Source organism: Balaenoptera borealis (genome assembly GCF_965194805.1).
Source record: "Balaenoptera borealis genome assembly, chromosome: 15".
NCBI classification, from domain to species: domain Eukaryota; kingdom Metazoa; phylum Chordata; class Mammalia; order Artiodactyla; family Balaenopteridae; genus Balaenoptera; species Balaenoptera borealis.
This window is the reverse complement of record NC_138871.1, coordinates 1,818,824-1,840,619: the sequence shown is the minus strand read 5'-3', so window position 1 is coordinate 1,840,619 and position 21,796 is coordinate 1,818,824. Positions and strand designations below refer to the sequence as shown.

Here is a 21,796-nt window from a genome sequence, read left to right as displayed (position 1 = left end):
TAAATTCTACATAACGGCCCATGTCTGGGACCCCTGCCTCCCAGGTAATGAGCATTCAGCACAAACACCTGTGTTTAGCCCCCACGGACCCTCCTGAGCAGGCCCACGTGTGAATGCCTGCACGAGGGAGAAATTAACACGTCCCCTCCGGAGGCTGCCGGGAACCAGGAAGTGCTGGGCTTTAGTCCCGCCCCTTTTGGTATAAAAGGAGCCTGACCGCTGACGCAGGCGAGAAGGCTCTTTGCGAGCGACCGTCTTCTTGGTCTGCTGGCTTTCTGGATAAAGTCACTACTCCTTTCCCCAATAACTCGTCTCTCGATTTACTGGCCTGTCGTCCGGCGAGCGGCACGAGCTTGGACTCGGGAACGTGAGGTCTGAGAAGAGCTTGTCACGGCGAAGGTGAGAACCGAGCCGAGAGGGGGCTCAGCAGAGAGGCACAGCGTGGCCCCTGGCGCAGTTCCCACCGCTGGGCCCGTGGGCAGGCGCTGGCTCCAGGCAGAAGGCAGAAAGCAGAACCCCAGGGGTTCCCCTTGGTGCGGGGAGGTGGTTACGGGGGGCTTCCTTTCACTGGGCCCTTTGCATCTGAAGGGGATTGAAGGCGGCTTTAGGGGGTCGTGTTTGTTCCACGTGTCCACCCGTCACACAAAGGGAACCGCTTCAGGAGGAGCGCGGGAATGCTGAGCTGAGGCTGCCGGAGGGGAGGAGCTGAATCCAGCGGCTCCCCGTCCAAGAGCCGCCACATCCAACCAATGGATGACAGGCACGGGGCTCTGATGCCCACGTCTGAGTCTTTCCGGTGAAGACCTAGTGAGGCCTCAGCAGATGGCGATCCCGCTTCCTCTTTGGTGCAGATTTCTTTTATTACTACGTAGTCTGGGTTCTTTTATGCATCCCAGGCTGGTCAGTGCTGGGTGATCGGGTCATTGCAGCACGGCCCATATTAATCTCACACACACACACACACACACACACACACACACACACACACGTGTTTTCTTTTTTGAAGTTCATTTGCATGGACCATTTTCAGGAGAACTACGGAAGAGGTTTGCTTTTTTTCAGTAGCACTCTGCAACATTTTCTAGTACTGGTCCTGCCATTTCATCAACTAAAACTAAACTAACTAAACTTCTAAGCCTCTTTCCTCATTTGTGAAACCATTATGATAGGACCTAAAATAACCTTCCTCAAAGGGTAAGAGTGTTATGAGGATTCGATGAGATAAAACATGTAAAGCCCCTAGCAGTGTGTTTGGAAGAGAATAATTCCAAACACTTTCAGTTGTTAGTACTGTTATTGTTGCTGTCATGACTCATTACATTTAATCATCAAAATTCTAGGGAAAAGACACTACAGTTACTCCAATTTTACAAATGTTCTGATAATTTAAGAAGCAACTCAAGAAAATCTAGCCGTGTGTCATATATTTAGGCGTTGGCTTAGATCACACAATTATTTCTAATTGTTTTTCCTACGGAATTAGACAATTTTCTATAGACTGAAACTACGAATCAACGATTTAAAACATTTCATAATCAGAAAGGGAACATTATTGATTTAAGTCATATTGGGGAAAAGCCGTCTCGTGTTAAAGTCATGTGTCAGTTTTGGGGATGATGTACCTGGCGTGTCCTCTGAGTCAAGGTCACTGAGGGACCCGAGGACCTCCATGTTGGTCCAGCGTGGTTCTCAGGCTGTCGGATTTCAGGTACAATGGATGGCCTCAAAACATCTCTTATAATGAAATATTGAATTGATTTATTCCCACGTACCCAAAGGCATTTCTGGTCAATTCAGTCTAACTGGAAAAGCTGAGAAAAACACTTAAAATTCTCTGCCGTTTCATTCTGCCCGACATCTCAGTTCAGAGTTGCTCAGTGAAGTGGGCCAATAGGCCTGATGCCCAAGATGAAAGTACCCGAATAAAAGATGAACATTTGCATTCACTCCAGCTTTCATGCCCAGATATGAAAGCAAATTAGGGACACTTAGGGAATCATTTCATGGCAATGGGGACTGAAGATTATGGGTTTTGACTACTGAAGAACATCAAGAAACCACATTTTTTATATATAGGTTTGCAAATGCATTGTGATCTTTGTCTGCAGTGACTCATGCCTATTTGTGCCTTAATTCACAGTGTTTCAACCTGAGCTTCACAAATTACTATCTCTGTGACCTCAGGCAAGAACATTTGGGATCATAGTGAGGATTTTTGAAACTTTAGTTTTGGGTTTTTCAGTTATACACAAAAGTACCCCAGCTTCCTAACCATAAGACCACTATCTCACAAAAGATTAGCAATACTTTTTTAATATCATCATATAGTCAGTGTGTTTTCATATATTCCTAATTGGATATTTAAATTTTGTTTAAATTGGGATCCAAATGAGGTCGGCATTTTGATTGCTTGAGTGTCTTTTATTTTCGCCTACATTAATTATTCTGTTGAAGGAACTGAGTAGTTTGTAGGGTTTGCCACAGTCTGGATTTCATTTATTTCAACCTCATGGAATTTTTAACACATTACTGTGTTCTCTATAGCTCCTATAATTTGGTAGATAGATCTACATGTTTGATCAGATTCAACCTTGATTTTGTTTTTCCTTCCTTCCTTCCTTCTTTCCTCCCTCCCTCCCTCCTTCCCTTCCTACCTTCCTTCCTTCCTTTCTTCTAGACTACTTCTTTCCATCAGGAAGCACATGCTGTCTGGTTGTCTCTTTTATTGGTGATGTTTATCATCCATTGATGAGCTGTGCTTAGATTTATTAATTCGTTAATTCATTATACTACAAAATGTGATATTCTAGTTCTATTATACTTAGTTTATTTAAAGCTGGGATAATTCAAGAAAGAAACTTTCCCTCGTTAACTATTGGGTTATCCTGATGTAGGAATTTTATAGGAAAGACCTGATTATTGCTTGAATCCCTCTTCTCCCTTTTTAAAACCCAGTTTTAAAATAATGAGTTGGCTCCCTAACATATATCCAAGGTTGATTAATGGGTTGAAGGTCTTTCCTTTTTTAGAAGTATTGTAAACCTCCAGATATTTCATGTGTTTCGATCCATTGCAATTGATATCTTTGTCGATGTTCAAATCATTCTATTTGCAGCCAGTGGGAGCCTCTTCAACTTAGCTCCTGAGTCCTTTTGACAAGACCCTGGTGGTCTTGACAGCTTCCTTGCTTTCTGGTGGGACAAGATGTTCCAGATTTATCTTATACGTTGGAATCAGCCATTTCTCAAGGACCCCTACTTTATTTGAAGGCTGCAATCTGAGATGTGGTACTGCTGTGTTAGTCTTTGTTTCTAGGCCTCCTCAGTGTATAGAACTAGGAATACGTATTATTTTTTAAAGATAAGTCATCAGCTTATGCTCATGTTTCCAAACTGTGCACTACAGGGCTTTTCCCTCCCTCATTAATCTTGTCTCCCTTCAACAGCGCTGAAAATCTCAGCTCACAACCAAAATACTTACTTGATTTATCTTTCAAAACACGTAACAACACTGCCACAACCACCATCATGAAAATGGTTTTAGAATTTTTTAGGCTTTTCCTTTTTGTCCTTCGGGACCATCCTACTCTGGACATATGGTTAAATTTTTGTGTTTTAAAGCTTAGCGTGATTCCTCTCTGAGTCATTTTGCTGCCAAATAGATACACAGGTTTGTTTTGTTTGCTTTTGATTTTTAGGGATGGCTTTTGAAAATAGATTTAAATTTGTTTAATAAATGATATAAATAATTACATCATTCTAAAGTCAAATCTATTTTTTAAAAATCCAAAGAAATCTATCTGCCATCTGTCACTCCTAATTTATCTCTCCTTCAATAGGTAACCATGGGCAGGTGGTAATCCTTAAAAAGTCAATAAATAATTGTTATGAGTACTTTTTAAGCAATACTAGTTTTGCTAAGTGACCCCTTAACATACTTTAGAATACACTCATCTGGAAATAAAATGTAAAAGCTGAACAGTATTTTTAGATGCTTTCTTTTTTCTTTTTAAAGGTAATTTGTTCTGTTTTTAGAATCTGGAAATTAAAATAAATAAAGAACAAAATAAAAATCATTCATGATTTCATCACTTAGAAATAGCCAGTGATAAAATTTAGTTTATTTTCTTTTAGCCTTCTTTCCTCTCCAACTGATTTTTTAAACTGCAGTTGCAAATTGCATTATGATTTTGTATTTTGCCTTTTGTTGTGCTTAAAGTTATATCCTGTGCAATTATCCATGTCTTTTTACATTTGCTTCTAAAGACAGCAAAGTGTTCTATTATTTTCATTCATCTACTCAACACATATTTATGGAACTACTTGTGCGTGGAAGGCACAGAGACAGGCACTAGGGAAACAGCAGGAAACAAAACAAACCAACTCCTGCCCTCATGGAGCTTATGTGTCTCCACACCACACACACACCACACACCATACACACACCACACAGCACACACACAGCACACACACATACACACAGCACACAGCACACATACCACACACACACACAGCACACATACACACCACACAGCACACACACACACCACACACACCACACACACCACACAGCACACACGCCATACACACACACCACACACACCATACACACACAGAGCACACAGCGCACACACAGCACACACACATACACACAGCACACAGCACACACAGCACACACACACACACCACACACAGCACACAGCACACACACACACACACACCATACACCACACACACACACCACACACACACACCACACACACCACACAGCACACACGCCATACACATACACCACACACACACACAGCACACAGCACACACACCACGCACACACCACACACACACTGTACACTGCACACACACCACACACAGCACACACACACACACACACACACACACAATCACTTAGCCTACCCTGAGGGTTGCCTACTTAAGTTGTATGTAATTACTTGCTGTTATAAATATTGTTCTGATGAGCTTCCCAACACATAAATCTTTGAACCTGTCAGGATAGGTCCCAGAAGTGGAATTACGTGTATAAAACCTCAGTGATATAGGTATTAATTTCTAACAGAGTCTACCTAAGGATCTGTCAGAACCTCTTGATGGTGAAGGGCTAAGGTGATTGTATCTATACTGGTCTCTCGTGTATGGGAGGGTTGGTGTCCTGATTCTTCTGATTCTTTTCTCTGTGGTCCAGCCTCCTCTGTGTGGGGATGGAAATTCAGATGGTGAGGGGATGAAGATGAGAGGCTTGGCTTGGCTGCAGTCTTGGGAGAACCAGTGGAGTTGGCATGGGTCTCAGAGCCTCAGCAGAGAAGTAAGAAGGGAGAGGGCTGAGGGCAGGGTCTCCAGCCTGTGATCAGAGCTATCTTCCCACACTCCCTGTACCATCCAGGAGATGCAGGACCTGGACTTCACGTGTCTGTCTTCATCAAGCCTTATAGACGAGAAAAGAGTGCTTAGTTCTTATGGGCTTATGAATTCCTAAGAATGGTTATAGAGTCGGAATGTTTGAGTTGAATCCTGACTCTTATGTACTCACTCTATGACTCTAGGTAAGTTTTTCACCTGGCCAAGTCTCTGTTTATTCACTGGAAAATAGCAAGTACCCATCTCAGAAAAAATAAGTGGAATAAACAATATAAAACATTTATTGACAATCTAGGGATGTATGAAGTACTAAATAAATGCCACTTATTGATAAAAACCAGGATACAAAACATGCTGGTGCTCAAGTCTTGATGACTAGCATGAACTTATTCTTTTTTTAAAAAAATTAATTAATCAATTTATTTTTGGCTGCATTGGATCTTCATTGCTGCTGCGCGCGGGCTTTTTCTCTAGTTGAGGCGAGCAGGGGCTACTCTGTTGCAATGCACAGGCTTCTCATTGCAGTGGTTTCTCTTGTTGCAGAGCACGGGCTCTAGGCGTGCGGGCTTCAGTAGCTGTGGCATGTGGGCTCAGTAGTTGTGACTTGTGGGCTCTAGAGTGCAGGCTCAGTAGTTGTGGCGCACGGGCTTAGTTGCTCCACAGCATGTGGGATCTTCCCGGACCAGGGCTCAAACCCGTGTCCCCTGCATTGGCAGGTGGATTCTTAACCACTGCGCCACCAGGGAAATCCAGCACAAACTTATTCTTAAATCATTGAGTCAGTGTTCTTCAAACCATAATATGGAATATTTTTAAGTAAAAATTTCAGATTTGGCCAAGTCCTCATTTCAGGGCACACATTAATTTTGACAGAATATCCTTTATTTCTGTTTATGTGATTTGCTTCAAGCTTGCTTTAATGATCAAAAAGAAGATACAAACTTTTCTCCCTTAAATTACTCTCTGAAAAGTGCAGACCTCAAATGGAGGACTGACATCCATGAAAATGATAGTGTAGGGAACTCTGAGACTCATTCTTTCCCACAAACACTGACAAAACTGGCAACTCTGGAGGACAGCCATAGGTTTACAGCAACCAAGCAAATGCCTAACTAATCAAGAAAAAGGAAACTATGGGAAAAAAAAAAGAAAAAAGCAAAGAAAAAGGAAACAGAAAGACAGGAGAGCTTTGGGGCATTTTAACTTATCGTTGCCCCACCCCCTCCCCAGCTTGGCAGTGGCCTTGAAGGTGACATCCCACATTCCCAGTGGGGGTTCCTGCTTCCAGGGAGAGAAGAGCAGACCCAGGTCCCAGGGAGTCATGTTTGTCTGTTTGGCCTGTCTGGGGGCTCCCTGAAGGACTGATATAAAGGGATTGCCTTTGTTTCCTCTGAACCAGAACTCTGTCAGGGAGAGAACTCAACTCCAGGAAGATGGTCCTTGAAGACGCTGAAAGGACAGAAGGTAACAATTGGGCAAACAGTAGACATGCTGAAAGCCCAGGAGAAGGAGCTGGGGAGTCAGATTTGGGGAATAAGGGTTTTGAAAAGCTCTCATGCAAACCAGGGAATCTGCAAGGCCATACTCATGCCCAGGGCAGGGTGCATTCTGAGAAAGACCTGAGAAGAGCCTAGGCATTCTCCTCTGGCTGATGTTTAGGCCCGGCACAAGCAGGAAGTGAGGGCTAAGGCAGACTTGTGAATGGTGTGGCCAAGTGCTAAAGGTGTGCCTCAAGCAGAGCCAACCAGCAATGTCTGGGAGTCTGCTTTCCTTCCCTTCCCTTCCCTTCTCTTTCTTATCTTCTTTTCTTCCTTTCTTTTCTCTTTTTCCTTCTTTTTTTTTTTTTTTTAACTCCAAGCATTTAAGGAAATCTCCGTCAACCACTGACTACTAACCTAAATGAACAAAGACTTCAAAGACCACACATGACAAAGAATAGAGTTTTTACAAAAATAGTTTGGAAAAGTTCCTAGGCAAACACATCACGACAACCCACCGCAGCAGCAACAACAAACCCTGGGGAGTATCTGATATTCAGAGTTACCCCACTATAATATTCAAAATGTTCAGTTTTCAGCAACAACAAAAAAATGAGACATGAGAACAGACAAGACAGTGTGACCCATTTATAGGGAAAAAACCCCAAACAAACCTAGAAATTGTCCCCAAGGAAGCACAGATGTTGGAATTACTAGACAAAGACTTTAAATCAACTGTCCTACAAAATGAAGGTGTCTAGTTTCTGTTTGTCAAGGAGCAGCTTCAGCTCCCATTACATGGCTGTTTCTCAGCATCTTCAGTCTCTCTCCTCCATATCCTAGTGTTTGGCCAATACTTTTTTGGACACAAATAGAGGAATTCAAGTTTTTCCATATTAAATGTTACTTTATAAAGCCTCCCACCTTGGAGAAATGGCTGATCCTAGGAATGGAGCAGGATATGTTTATAGGACGAGCCTGGAACATCCCCAAAGTATGGATGTAAACCCAAGGGACACAGGAGCCAATTGAAAAATCTCCCAAGGGTCAAAGCTGGAACAATTTGAGCAAAAAATATATAAAGTAGTATTGGATTATTTACCAAAGTATAAATATCCACCTGTCCATTCTGATATAAGTAATTGATTTAATAAGTAAGTAAATGGGGGACAAGATCAAATCTCTCATGCAGAAAAATTCCAAATAATTTGCGTAGATCCTCTCCCTCAAGGAGGTAGAGCCTAACCCCACCCTGAAGTGTGGGCTGCACACAGTGGCTTCCTTCTGACAAACATCAGCACAAGTAGATGACCAAGAGCGACATCAGCCATAGTAAGTCACGTTGGTAGTACGTAGCCTTCATACAATATGATGAAAAGGACACTTCACCTCTGTGGGATTCCTCCCTGGAACACATGACCCCTGCTCATCACACAAAAAAATCAAACAAATCCCAATCTACAAAACACCTGACCAGTGCTTCTCAAAACTGTGGGTCATCAAAACAAGAAAATTCTGAGTCACAGTCTAGAGGAGGTTACGGAGACATGATGACAACTGCCATGTCTCCTGGGTGGGGTCCTGGAACAGAGGAAGGACATTAGATAAAATGAGGGGAATCTGAATCAATTCTGGACTTCAGTTAACAATCATGAGTCAGCATTCGTTAATTGTAACAAAAGCACCCTATGGGTGTAAGGTGTTGGTAACAGGGAACTGGGTGCAGGGCATTGGGACTCTCTGTAACGTCTTCTCATTTTTCCTGTAAATCTGTAACTATTCTAAAACATAAACTTTATTTAGAAAACTGCAGCTCCCCATTTCAGTATGAAGAGAAGCTGCTTCTCAGGCCCCCCTGCCGTTTAGCTGTCTCTGCTGGATCTGGGTCATTGGTCAGTGTGACCACTTGAAGGGCAGCTGGAACAGGAACTGAAAGGAGACCCCCTGAGGTTTATTGTATATAATAAAACCCTTTGATGACACATAATAAAACTGCAGAGAACTGCCTTTTAGCATGTGCAGAAAACCCTGGAGTCCAGCTGGTCCTAGAGACACTGCCTTGCTTGGGACTGATTTATTTGGTCACCTATTTGCCCAGTTCCTTCCCTAGGTGTGTTGCATGGGCCAACTTAAAAGCAGCATTTCTTCTAAGAAATTGTATGCCTCACCCTGGAACAAAGAATGAGAACATGTTTTCTGCCAAGGGGGAGTAAATTTTAGGAGTCGAGGAAGCCATCTACTATAAGAAAATCGGGGTATATGAGAACATAATGGGTTAAGTTGACATCTTATTCCGCATCCCAATGGGAAAATAAAAATCCACTCCAAAGTATTAACTAAGGAGAGAGAGAGAGGTGTGGGCAGAGCCAAGGGAATCTGCAAAGAGTAGGGAGGGACTCAGAGCGGCTACCACCCCAGGGCCCGAGGGTCTCCCTGGCTTCACGGGGCGGGCACCGTCTAAGCCCGCAGCCTCCGCTGGGACTGTGGCACAGGAGTGGAGGATGAGGGGCGGGACACCCTGACTCCTGCACACCCCACGCCCCGCTCCCTCCCGCTGGTCCCCAGCGCTCAGCCTCCCAGGGCGCTGAGCAAAGTGGAGCAGGCCGAGGAGGGACGCGGGGGCCAGCGGGATGAGGAACCACGGGAGACATCAGTGCACAGTGGGACTTGAACGAGATGCCTGCCTCCCAGCCTGTCTGTACATAACAAGGTCCCAAGGCACCAGGAGCACCTTTCCCACCACCTGCTCGCCAACACCTGTGCCTTAGTCTGTTCTCCACACATGGAACCAGGACTTCTCGTAGGGCAGCTGATTCCATGTTTCTAGCAAGGAAAAACCAGGATGAGTCTGGAAGATGTCGTGGCCCGACAGCAAGGGGCTGTGCTGAAGGCACAAAGGAAACGCCTGGAGGGCTGCCGGGGCCGCTGTGGTCCTTGGGCCTTGAGCACAGTCACGGCTGCAGTAGGCAGGCACAAGATTTGTCCCCAGACGACCGATTCACAACCACACTCAGAAGAGAAGAGCTGGTGAAGAGAACACGGACAGACCGTTGCAATAACACACAAGGAGGACGAATATCATGAAATGATTTTAATTATTTTGCAGATTTTAACAAATAAGTGATGTTAAAAATGTAGGTTGTGTTTCTTCTATTGTGTTTAGAAAGAATGAGTATGTACTTGCTTTTATCTATGTGTGTAAGGAAGAAGAAACAACTGCAAACAAGCCAAGAAAGCCAAGAAAAAGTAGGTACTGTTACCTCAAACAGGAAGGAGAAGCTGACTTGTGATCACCTGCAAATAGGCGGCACCATGTTCCCAGAAGACGAATTCCTTCAACACGCTAAGGAGGAGACTTCACCCTTTTGCCAGGAAAGGAACCCTCTCTGTGGTCCTACTAATCGTAATAAAATACTGATGAGAAATACATAGCTTTCAGTAATTTGTGCATACTACAGATAACAGTGTATCCTAAAGACCGTGTAATACAGACCAAGAAATATTTTGAAAGTAGAGGATTAAGAGGTACAAACTTCCAGCTATAAAATAAATAAGTCATGAGGATATAATGTACACATAGGGAATGTAGGAAATGATATGGTAACAACTTTGTATGGTGGTGGGTAGTAACCGGTCTTATTGCCGTGGTCATTTTGTAATGTATGAAAATATAAAATCACCATGTCGTACATCTGAAACTAATGTAATAATTTTAAAAAGGATAAAAATAAATAAATTAATTAAAAAGCACCTTTGGGTGTATCAGCTTCCTAAGGCTGCTGTAACAAACTGACGCAGCAGACACTGGTTCTCTGCGGTGCTCTTGGCCCGAAGTCTGAAATCCAGGTGTCGGCAGGCCCGCACTCCCTCTGAGGGCTGTAGGGAAGATTCTTGGCTGTGCCCGCATCACTCCAATCTCTGCCTCCGTGGTCACATGGCCCCCTCCTCTTCTTTTTGTCAGATCTCCCCTGAGTGATTCTTATAAGACCCTTGTTCCCGCATTTAGGGCGCCCCTGAATAATGCAGGATGATCTCTTCATCTCAAGACCCTTAACCGAAAAGGGTCTGAAAACACCCCTTTTCCAAATAAGGTCACATTTGCGGGTTCCAGGAGTGGCGGTCGGGATGTATCTTTTGGGGGCTACTATTCCGCCTACTACAAGGAAGAATGTGACTAGAGTTGGTGAAAAAAACAAAAGAAAACAACAAAAAACACCTAAGACCTGGGGAGAAAGTCTAGAATTAAAAGTGAATTAAATTAAATTAAAAGTGAATTTTTTTTTCTAAAATATATATATATATTTATTTTATTTTTTTTTTGCTGTGCTAACGACACCCACAACCCTCGACAACCATGTCCTGATAGTTCTTTAATACCACCTTTTTATTCTCGTCAAGGTACAGCATGGAGATGGCACTGAGTTCCGTTGGGACACAGCACACCTTGGGAATCTTAGAGTTAACTGAGCTGACCAGCGTCTGGACGATTTCGTGGTTCATGGAGTTCAGGTGATCAGCCAGGGGGTAAGGGCACTCCCCATGGCAGTAAAAGGCATGATACCCCAGGGGGGCGACGATCCAGTCATTCCACCCCACGTCACTGAAGTCCACGTACAAAGGGTTAAATATCCCCATTCTTCTGTCCCCGCTACTCGATGGGTCTAAAGTTTCTGTTGCGTAAAATGAGTAGGTTCTAGAGATCGGCTGTTCTGTACCGCGCCCGTAGTTGTCAGTTCTGTATTGTATACTTAACATTTCGTTAAGAAGGTAGATCTCATGTTAAATATCCTTACCACACAGAAAAATTCTTACTGAAATTTGATTGTGGAAAGGTAATGCACGTTGATGATTTGCAGCTTCTTTGGGGGAAGAAGCTGTGTCTGGTGCCCCGGGGACCTCGGCTTCCCCGCCAGTGCTGGCCTGAGAAGGAATTCTTCGTCTCTGGGATCTGGCAGGACCAGGGAGGAATCAAAAATATTACCGCTTAACCACTGGGAAAAGAGCAAAATAAATGTATCAGTAACCCTAGGAACGTATACAAATAGTAACAGAAGTAATAAAGAAATGAAGTAAATCCATGGCATTGACAGTTTAAAATAATTTTGAGTATAAGTGAAGAAACAGTCATTTGTAGTCACTCTATATTTCTTTTTTCTGATGCTTCAGGTGTTTGAGCTACTGAAACGAATATGCCTTGCAAAATTGGTTATTATCATTTGACATGTTTTTAGACATAAAATTGATCAAACTTGTAATCAATGTTTATATTCTCAAGAAACACTGGTTTTCTAAATTTTATATTAAATATATGAATTTATCAAATTGAGCATTAAACAAATAGTAATGAATATTCTACTTCACACACTTTAAAGAACGTATTAATTGTTTCAGTGACTGTCTGAGACCTTTTTTAAAGGGAGAGCCTGCTTTGTTTTCCCACTTCTCCCCTTGCAGACCCCTCCTTGAGCTGACGGGGTGGAGGGCAGGGTGTCCCAACCTCCCTCCTCAGCCTCTGTCTGAAAGGAGTTAGGACTTTAGTCCTTGGCGCTGGGAGCCAGTGGGGTCTTCCTTTTCTGACATGAGGCTCTCAAGTTTATCCACATCGAATTACAGTTAACTCCAATCTGTATCAATTTACAATTAAATCAGATGTGCAGTCATACTTAAGAAACACCATTACGATTTTAATGAGGCATTGATTTTTATGGAATAGATATTTCACTGCAATGCCTCATTCTCAATTCCTGTTTCTTCCACAAAATTGTATTTTCACGCAGAATAGGAATAAACACCTTTTCCCAGGAGTATGGTATTTGCTTTCATGAGTAATAAATTTGTTGTTTTTTTTCCCTCTGAGAACTTTTCTAGGCTCTCTACCCAGCTACTTTTTTTTCTAATTAATTAATTTAATTTTATTTATTTTTGGCTGCGTTGGGTCTTCGTTGCCACACACGGGGTTTTTTCTCTAGTTGCGGCGAGCGGGGGCTACACTTCATGGTGGTGCGCGGGCTTCTCATTGTGGTGGCGTCTCTTGTTGCGGAGCTCAGGCTCTAGGCATGCTGGCTTCAGTAGTTGTGGCACGTGGGCTCAGGAGTTGTGGCTCATGGGCTCTAGAGCGCAGGCTCACCAGCTGTGGCACAGGGGCTTAGTTGCTCCCCGGCAAGTGGGATCTTTCTGGACAAGGGCTCGAACCCGTGTCCCCTGCATTGGCAGGCAGATTCTTAACCGCTGCACCCAGGGAAGCCCATACCCAGCTACTTTTGATGTAATGATTACATCCATATTTTTACTTTATTTTCTGATATTCTCAACAATGGTTCTGAAATACACCTGGCTTCAGTTGTTGAATGGATACAAATTGATGCTCCCGCTGGAAATGGGTACCCATAAAATGGCAGATGGTGCGATGGGTAGAAATATTTGTTTTCTCCTCCAGCAAGTTGATTCAGACGCCACTGAGAGCAACTTTAAAGAAAAGTTGTGCTCACTTTTTCATTTGTAGGTTTTTATTCCTGGGAGAAGGATAAGAAAAGATTCCAAGTGGTGTTTGCAACAAAAGAAAATTCAGCATAGAAATGTGACACTCTTTCCAGATTGGGCAGTAATTGGGGTCATACTCATCAGGGGAGCATGAAACATTGCTTAGAGATCACTGGGGGAAACAGGTCCAGGCCTGAAGTCCAAATATGCTCTGTAATTGTGTCTCATCATTGTCTCATTTAATGGTCTAAAGACATCATGAACGTTTTCTCTTTGCCTTTTGAAATTTCTGGGTGCTGTCCTCTCATTTTATAAAAAAGTGATGCATCAAGAAATAAGATGCAACAGCTCCTTGGAAAGAAAGCTACTCATTCCTTCCTGCGGTTTATAGTTATCAAGCACGTTTCATGACCAGGAAGGGGCCTGGCCCCTGGGGTCACAGGGATGGAGAAGGTGGGAGGCGGGCAGTGTCCCTGTCACCATGGTAGCGTGTCTGGACCCAGGAAGATGGCTCTGCATACGCGCAGCTCCTTCAGGCCTGTCCCTCATGGCGCCTCCCTAGCCTGTGATGATTAGCGTGGGGGAGCATTTCAGGACTCAGTTCAACAAGTGGGGGGCAAGACTTTAACTTTCCAGGGGTGGAGGAGGCCACCAGACGTGAATACGTGGACGGTCCCAGAGAGTTAGGGGGAACAGAGAGGGAGGACTCCAGGGGTGGTTGACAGGCACGCTGGATGGTCACACTGGCTTCCGGGACCGGCTCCACCAGGTTAGGGAGGACCCTGCCCACCATCACTGCGGAGGTCAGCAGATACCTCTGTTGGCGACATGCAGCCTAACAAAGTGTCCCCCTTACTTCCCCACGTGAACTTGGTGCAGGCGAAGCCAAGCTACACTTGAGTGACCCTTGCCCCCGTGCAAAGGGACCCGGGTCCCTAAGGAGGAAGGGGTGAGGCCAGGACCCGCTGGCTGACGGCCTCCCGTTCTCTGTCTGGGGTCCACTGGCCTCCGCCTGCACGCCGACCCCTCTGGGCAACTCCTGAGTTATCTTCCCGATTGTCAGGGCTGTAGCACCCACGCTGGGAATAAAGAGTCACCCCCGGGACCCGATGTCATGGAGTCAGCGGACGTGCTTTCTGGGAAGGTCAAGGAGGGGTGGCTGGCAGAGGATGGCTGGCGTCAGACACAGAAACCACAGCCCCAGCCTGCTGCTTGGCCACGCTGACCGACAGCCGTTCGGAGCCTCTTCCAAGGGCAGCTGGTGGTCCAGAGCCTCCTCGTAAGCATTTCACAGCATCCCGTGTGGTTCTCCAGGCAGCTGCCCGCTGCCACATCCACACCAGGCATCACGTAGGGGAGAAGGGTCAGAGCACTGTCTGAGCCAGCAACAAGCCCCCCTCCTGCTTCTTTGGGGAATCTTCTCCCTTTTGGACTCTCCTTTTATTTGTGATGTGATGGCCGGCAACAACTTCCTAGCCAGGCTCTTCAGCCTCAGTACTTGTTTTTCTCTGTTTTGTTGCCTCCGTCTGCCCTTAGACAACGCTCCTCCTTTTCACCTGGGGCTTGAGATCTTCTCCCACACCTGTGTCCGTCCCCCTGGGATGGGGCTGCTCCTGGCCCCACCAGGAGGTCACCACTGAGGCCACCTTTTTGTAAATGTCAAGGAACATCACGATATGGAAAAAGGAGTTCAGCAATTTGAAAACGAACATGACTGAAGACTATGCACTTCTGATTGTAGGAAAAGAAAAGGACTCTCCTGGGAAATCCATGCTGTAGGAAGCTTTAAAAAGAATGAATGAACCACTGCAATGGCAGGAGCAATAGACGCTCCATGTCACAAATCAGGGCAAGAGACTAAATGCCATAAATGTAATGTGTTTTTCTTAGAACGTTTCACCTGATGAAATCTGCATGGCTTGGCATTTCAACACTGGGTTTCTAGGCTCAGCAGTTGGTGTGGATCTGTTCTAACCAGCAAGACTTACACCAGCAATCCAGACACGACATCTTTGCCGGCTCACGCTGGTCCCAGGCTGCCCAGAAGAAAGATCCAAGGACTTGAGTGACTGGGGTCACTTTTTGGGGGTGAATTACATGAAATGACAGCTTGCAGATGCCTCCTTTTGGAACTGAAATTTACATTGTCAAATCGCTTTGATATTGCAAGGTGGGATCTTAATATTTAGCAAGTATTTATAATCTACATTATTTAAGCAAACACCTACCTGTTTTCCATAAAACGAGGATACTGAAGAAATCAAACACAGTGAAACCCAAGGCTAAGTCCTCGTGCAGGTCATCACTTGCTCTTTTGTGCTGTCGGCCGAGTCTTGGTCACTGTCTACGACCACATAACTGATGGAGTAAGGTCAAGAGACTCAGAGCTGAAATGGGAAATATGATCACTCGTGTAACAAGGTTCAATTTGATACCGACAGTTCTTGGCTTCACTGCACTACAAAATTCCCTTATTTAATTTCCACATCACATTTTCTCTTATCTAACATAAAATTTAAAATGTCAGTGTACAAACGGCCCAGTTAAATGTCATTTGTGTTGACTTTGTCTCAAAAATAACTTAAAAAGGAAAATACCAGACATAGTCAACCAATGTTAAAGTAGGAATAAGAGGCAATGTGCTGCAAAGAAGCCATGCAAATTCCAGTTCAGTCCAGTATGGAGAACACTGGTAGTCCCCTGTATGTTATGTACACGCACATGTGCATGTGTAAATATTTAACACATATTAAACTCCGCCCAGTCGTCAAGCCTACCCATGCAGAGCACATTAAAATGGAGAAACCGTTTGTCATTGGAAAAGGAGCATAAAATGGCGTCTGCAATATCTGTAAGGTATATGGATCTTTATAAAGTCTAGTGATAAATATGAAAGAGGCAGGATGGAGTGAAGTGTTCTCAGATTCAAATTACTTTAAGTGCACAAATTACTAAGGCTGGGCCGACGTATGTCCTGTTCGTTTTCACTCACACGGTCCATGAGTTACAGTGACAGTTTGTCTGAGAAGCAGAGGATTCGCAGAGCGGTGATAAAGTCCTCCACTGTCCCCAAATGAGTATGTACCCGACAGAGCTGCATCGTCCTGGCCCCTCTCCTTTTTATAACCATAGGCACAATGGATGATTTGCTTTTAGTTACTATTTTTGTGCATTCAAGATAGATATTTTTTGGAGGGGGGGCTGGAGGATTCGATTAACCCCTCAATAAGCCTTCACATATTTTTATAAAATTGTTTTAAAATTATAGTAGTTGGTGCACATAAAATGATACCTGGAGTCTGCACTCGTTTCTGTAAGTCTTCTGATTTGATCTGTGGAGTTGGCATTCTGAAGCTAAGGAAATCGTTCTGTCCTTTCCAGGAGCTCTGATGATTGTGACACGTGCTTCTGCTTCTTTAAGAGATGCTTTCAATCGTCCTTTCCTGTGGCAATTCTCCCTTAGGTACCAGGTCTTGGAACTGTTGTTTGAAAGTTCAGTAAATTAAACCTGACCTTGAGTCGTTACCCTCCTTAAATCTGACATTCCTGTTTAGGACTCATCACTGTTTGTCAGTGTTTTTAGAATCAATGAGGTAAATGACCACGTGTCCTAATGGTGGAGAGCGGGCGGAAGTGGAAGGGAAAAGTTTGGCAAATGCAAGTTTCTCTCTGCTGATGAAATGAAATTCATATTTTATGAAATTAAAAAAGTTTTCTTTGCCCATTTGGGCCTCCCCCCCTCCCCTTTAGTGTGTACTGTGCATCTGCATTAACCAGACCTCCTTAGGGGATAACACTCCTTCTCAATCTCATAAAGGGTCACAACTCCTTAGGAGATAATCTTCCTCTTTAATCTCATAAGGGGTCAGGATGAGCCATACTCTTTGTACCTGTAGGTCTCGAATGTATAAACTCAATAATCTGTCATTTGACATGTGACCTTTTGTCTCAAAAGCTTGTGTAACTGTGCTTTGACCTCTAATGGGCGGAACAGTCCTCAGGGCCTTCTGAAAGACTGTCTCCCGCGTCATCATCCTCAGGTTGACTCGAATACAATTTTCCCTTTCTTTCTTAGATTGACGACTAATTTTTTTGTTGACACTGGACTTGCATGTTCAGTATTCCTGAAGGTGGGGATTTGGGTCTAAAAAGAAGGAGCGGGGGAAGCCCAATACGAGAATTGCCTCCGAAAATATATGTGTGTGAAAGCACACCAAATGGTCCTATAGGGTGGGGCTACATTTAAATTAATCTCTACAACATCTCCTAATAGCCTAGGGTTCCATTTAGAAAGCTTTTAATTGCAAAGTAAATTTTCTTAAGATTGCTGCATTTTGGAGGAAAAAACTAAAAATGTTTTCTGAGTATCTGTTAGGATCTGGAATTACAAGTCATTGTGGTTCTACATTCCAGAGAAAAGATGCAATGCAGCTAGATTATTCTCTCTCTCTTTTTTTTTTTTTTTTTTTTTTAGATTCTTTTCCCATATAGTCCATTACAGAGTACTGAGTAGAGTTCCCTGTGCTATACAGCAGGTTCTTATTAGTCATCTATTTTATATATAGTAGTGTGTATACGTCAGTCACAATCTCCCAATTTATCCCTCTCCCTGCTTATCCCCTGGTAACCATAAGTTTGTTTTCTTCATCTGTGACTCTACTTCTATTTTGTAAATAGGTTCATTTGTACCCTTTTTTTTAAGATTACACATATAAGTGTGATATCATATGGTATTTATCTTTCACTTTCTGACTTACTTCGCTTAGTATGATAATCTCTAGGTCCATCCATGTTACTGCAAATGGCATTGTTTTGTTCTTTTTTATGGCTGAATAGTATTCTACTGTATATATATGTGCCACATCTTCTTTATCCATTCATCTGTTGAGGACATTTAGGTTGCTTCCATGTCCTGGCTATTGTAAACAGTGCTGCAATGAATATTGGGGTGCATGTATATTTTTGAATTATGGTTTTCTCCAGGTATATGCCCAGGAGCGGGATTGCTGGGTCATATGGTAGTTCTATTTTTAGTTTTTTAAGGAACCTCCATACTGTTCTCCATAGTGGCTGTATCAGTTTACCTTCCCACCAACAGTGCAAGAGTGTTCCCTTTTCTCCACCCCCTCTCCAGCATTTACTGTTTGTAGATTTTTTGATGATGGCCATTCTGACCAGTGTGAGCTGATACCTCACTGTAGTTTTGATTTGCATTTCTCTAATGATTAGTGATGTTGAGCATCTTTTCACGTGCTTTTTGGCCATTTGTATGTCTTCTTTGGAGAAATGTCTATTTAGCTAGATTATTCTCTTGAATGACTAGGAGAAAAGCTGATTGTATTGCTCTTTGAAAACACAAAATGTTATGGAAATGCTGAAGAACAAAGAAAATGATGCTACTGATTCTGACTGTAGTTTTGATTATTATCAAAACTTGACTGACCAGTGATGAAGGTCAGTGAGCGGTGAGCATGGAATCAGAATTTGCTGATGGTGAGTTTCCATTTTAACAAAGAGCTATACTTTGGACGTGTATTTATAGGGCTGACTGTATTTGATAAGCTTAATAACTCTGATGAATTTATAGAAGAATGAGGAGCTAATACATGAATATTAACAATATGCCATTTAAAACAATCCATGAATTGAGTTTATTTTGTCATCTCATTTGAGTAAAACTTCCATGTCAAGAATAATCGTCATTCTCTATTTCCTTGAAGGAACATGCACCATTGCGTCATTTAAAAGTCCGTCTAGTCACTGACGTTTCACTTTTTCAGCAGGAAAATGTGAAAAACGTAAGAAAAATTCTTCCTTAAAAATATCTGAATGGTAGAATCTAGGTGGTAGATATATAAGTGCTCACTGTAAAATTCTTTCAACTTTGCCGTAGGTTTAAAAATGTTTGTAATAAGATGTTGGAAAAATCTGTCTATTCTTAAGGCTTTGTAACCACTATTGATCTTAGACCCAAGGGGTCTTCATAGCACCTGGCCAGTCTAAAGCAGTAGGATGTCCCAGAGTGGAAGATCTCCATCAGCTGCCCCCCAAGACCTCTTTCCAGCCCAACCCCTCCCCTTCACGCCCCAGATGGGAGGCCTGGCTTCTTCTGCGCTGTTTTCAAGCATGGCTTTATGATGGAGTCTGCCCCCTTGCTGAGGCATCTAGAAAATTAGAAATTTGGTTCTCAACATCAAGTTGAAAACTTCTTCCTTCTTGGTTCTGAATTTATTTTGTACTTTAGGACAGCGATTCTCAGCCTTGGTGCCACAGACCTCTGGGGGCAAATCATTCCTTGCTTTGGGTGTTGTTGGGCGTTTAGCAGCATCTTCAGTCTCTACCCACTAGATGCCAGTGGTACCCGCTACCTGTGGCAACCAAAAATGTCTCCAGACGTTGCCAAGTATCCCTTGGGAGACAGAATCGCCCCTGGTTGAGACCCACTGCTCTAGAGCAATTCCGAGAATTTTTTAAAAAAGTGAAATGCTGTTGAGTAGTTGGTGTGTAATTAATTTTTTAACATAAAGCAAGAGGTTTACTTTTATTTGTATTAAGTTGTATCTGGTTGATCTGGATACATCATCCAGCCCATTGATGTCTCTCTGACTTGCGATTTGTACTTTGTAAGCTCTCTCTTCCTTGGCAGGACCGTTAGGCAGGCTGACTTAGCTACCGCTGCTTCTGTGTCAGTCCGGGTCCCAGTAGAAAAGAGATGGCTTGCTCACTGGTAACTGAGGAAATTTTGATACAGGAATTGCTCTCAAAGATAGAGGCTGGGCTTCAGAAATCAGTAAGATTTTTTTTTTTTTTTATAGTAGCCAAAATGTGGAAGCAAGCCAAGCGTCTATTGAGGGATGAATTGATAAAAAAAAAATGTGGTCTGTACATTCAATGGAATACTATTCAACTTTAAAAAGGAAAGAAATTCTGACACCTGCTACAACATGGATAAATCTTTTGTTTTTCCTTTTTTTTTTTTTAATTTGAAGTATAGTTGATTTATAATGTTTCTGCTGTACAGCAAAGTGATTCAGTTATACATATATACACATTCTTTTTATATTCTTTTCCATATGGTTTATCACAGGATATTGAATATAGTTCCCTGTGCTCTACAGTAGGACCTTGTTGTTTACTCACTGTATATATAATAGTTTGCACCTGCTAATCCCAAACTCCCAGTCCTTCCCTCCTTGGCAACTACAAGTCTGTTCTCTATGTCTGTGAGTCTGTTTCTGTTTTATAGATAAGTTCATTTGTATCATATTTTAGATTCCACATAAAAGTGGTATCAAATGGTATTTGTCTTTCTCTGACTTACTTCACTTAGTATGATAATCTCTAGGTCCATCATGTTGCTGCAAATGGCATTATTTCATTCTTTTTTGTGGCTGCGTAGTATTCCATTATATATATATATATATATATATATATATATATATATTCGCCACATGTTCTTTACAACATGGATAAATCTTGAGGATATTATGCTAGCTAAGTGAAATAAGCCAGACATAAAAAGACACATACTGTATGATTCCACTTACATGAGGTCCCTGGAGCAGCCAGATTCATAGAGACAGAAATGGGAAGAGTGGGTGCCCGGGGCTGGGGAAGGGACTGTGGAGTTATGTTTAATGGGTACCGAGTTTCCATTTTGTGAGATGAAAAGCATTCTGGAGACGGATGGTAGCAATGGTTGCACAGTTACGTGAATGTGCTTAATGCCACTGAACTAACTGTACGTTTATAAAGGGTTAAGATGGTAAACTTTGTTATGTGTATTTTACCACAATTTAAAAAGAAGAAAAAGAAATCATTGAGGAGAGTGTAACAGCCTCTAAGCTATCAACAGCCACAGAGGAGCAAGGTGAGGGCTCCAGAACCTGGGAAGGCAGCTCCGTGGACAGGACCGTCTGACAGAGACTGTGCCTTCCGTAGAGGGACACACGTGGAGAACGAATACACCAAGCCCGCCCTTCTTCCTTCCTCTGACTTCTGCCAGCACCTCCAGATGGTACAGCCAGCTGAGCTGGAAGGCCAGGACGCCCACTTGTGCATCCACCCAGGTCAGCTGCCTGGGGCGCCCGGGGAGTGGAGGAGGCTGGGCGGGGACCCGGGGCCGCAACAATGGAGACTCCAGCTCAGGGCCCGTGGGCTCATACTGGCGGGAAAAGCTCGGCTTCAGAGAGCCAGGGGACAGAATATGAGCCTTTTCAGAGAGACTCGGAATTGGAGAAGAATGAAGAAACAGATTACCCGCGTGGGGATGTCCTGAGTTGGCTGTAGGGCCCTGAGAACTGCCCGCAGAGCAGAGCCCTGAACACGGGCTGCTGAGTGGCCGTGACCCCGGCAGCAGGAGACGGTCGGCAGAGCCCCCTTTGCTGCGCAGTCCTTTTGTTTGCGCGGAGTCCGCAGGGAATGTCAACAGCCAGGGAGCTTTTAAATAATGCAGTTGCTCGTGTT

General features: G+C 43.5%; 1 long non-coding RNA gene across 1 annotated transcript in view; it reads left to right on the top strand.

Annotated features, from left to right (window-relative positions):
* The window catches only part of LOC309612080, a 57,330-nt gene extending 44,590 nt beyond the window's left edge, over positions 1-12,740 (top strand). Inside the window, exon 3 of the long non-coding RNA XR_014234934.1 lies at positions 10,058-12,740. This is a non-coding gene — a long non-coding RNA (uncharacterized lncRNA). The remainder of the gene's footprint in view (positions 1-10,057) is intronic.
* The last annotated feature ends 9,056 nt before the right edge of the window (positions 12,741-21,796 follow it).